Raw genomic sequence first — 1,973 nt, 5'->3', positions numbered from 1 at the left:
CCCTGTCTCTGTCTGGCGAGCGCACGTGCCCTATGGCAAAAACCTCTCCAAAAAAAGAAAAAAGAAAAAGAGAGACAGGAAGTGAGAAATCACCCCCTATCCCTTCTCCTCCACTCTCCTCTTGGGATCTTGGGCACACACGCACACACACACTCCCAGTGTGAGTTTAAACCACTGGATCCAGGGGGGGCTCAAACCATCCAGGGGGGGCTCAAACCACAGTTGACTACTTGGGAGTTTAGCGACATAGCCATTATGCCAACTGCTGGTGCCAGGACACTTTTTTATTTTTTTTTTTTTAAGAGAGATTTTTGCTATAGAGCATGGCACTTGCTGAAGACATAGAGTGACAGAGATAGAGAAAGTGAGAAATCATCCTCCAGAGGGGACGGCCATGCCACAATCCCTTTTCCTCCATTCTCCCCCATTCTCTCCGGATTTGGGGCATGCACACACATGAACTGGCATGAGTTTCAAGCTGCTGGGTCTGGTACTTGAACCATGGTTGGCCATGTGGGAGTTCAGTGCCTGAACCACCACTCTACAAGCTGGCTCCAGTTCTTATTTTTTTTAAATAAGTTTGCTAATGAAAACTATTAGAAAATTCTATGCTCTGCTCTACTTTAAAAATATATTAAGGGGCCAGCAGGTGGCATGGTTGTTAAGGTGCTTTTTAATTCTCACACTATCTCTGGTGAGCACACGTACTCTGTAACAAATTTAAAATAATAATAATAAACAGAATTATATATATATATAGTATACATATATTCAAAATATATGTATACTATATATAGAGTATATATTAAAAATATATATACTATATATATATATATATACACATATATACATATGTATATTATGTATTCAAAATCTGACCACTTCTCACCCCCTCGACAGTTGGTATCTTCACTCCAAGGCACTACCTTCTTTTGTCTGGTCCATTGCAATACATCCTAACTGGTCTCCCAGTTTCCATCTTTTTCTTTTTTATTTTTTTCTCTTTTTGGAGAGGTTTCTGCTATAGGGCGCGTGCGCTCATCAGACAGAGAGACAGAGAGACAGAAAGCGAGAAATCACCCCCCCCCCCCCCCCCCCGGGGGGAATGGCCACACCACAATCCCTTCTCCTCTATTCTCCTCTCAGGATTTTGGGCACACACCCACACATGGGTTTAAGCCACTGGGTCCGGAACGCGAACCACGGTCGACTATGTGGGAGTCCAGCAACATAGCCATTACACTAACTGTTGGCCTCTCCCAGTTTCCATCTTAGTAATACTCCAGCCCATTTTCCACAGAGCAAAGAGTAATATTATAATACAACTCAGATTATGTCCATCTCTTACTCTAAACTTCCATAAACTTACTATATTAAAGTAAAATCGAAACTGTCTACATTGGCTTTATACAATCTGCCCATTTCTAACCTCATACCTATCTGGGCCTCACTCAGTTCCAGCCACACCATTTGTCTAATGTTCTTGTAATTTACAAGGCTCATCACCACCTCAGAAACTGTACTTTTTGTTTTCTCTGCCCCAAACATCCTTTAACCAGATCTGCCAACCCTTTTTTTAATAAAGATTTTGCTTAAATGTTCTTGACCATTTTATCTTATCTAACTCTCATGCTTATTAGTCTCTAATCTCTTAACTAGCTTTTTATGTTTTTATGGCACTTTTCACCAAGTAAAAATTTTATTTTTGCTTACTGGTTTAATTTTTGCTCTGTTAACACCCTTCACATATGCATCCAATGTAGATCCATGGGGGCAGGGACATATGTATCTTGCTCTTACTGAAAATCCTATCTAGCAGAGTAACTGACTCAGAGGAGGCACTTAATAAATATTTGATGCATGAAAGTATATACTGATATGGTAAGAAAGAAGGACAAATGGTAATAAAAGGGAGTTAACTAGAAGTCAAGGTATTTGTTGCCAAGGAACTTCAAGTCTAATCAGAGGAAGAA

Source organism: Tupaia chinensis, unplaced genomic scaffold (assembly GCF_000334495.1).
Source record: "Tupaia chinensis unplaced genomic scaffold, TupChi_1.0 Scaffold000563_1, whole genome shotgun sequence".
Taxonomy (NCBI): Eukaryota; Metazoa; Chordata; class Mammalia; order Scandentia; family Tupaiidae; genus Tupaia; species Tupaia belangeri.
The sequence above is the reverse complement of the archived record's forward strand: the minus strand, read 5'-3'. Positions refer to the sequence as shown.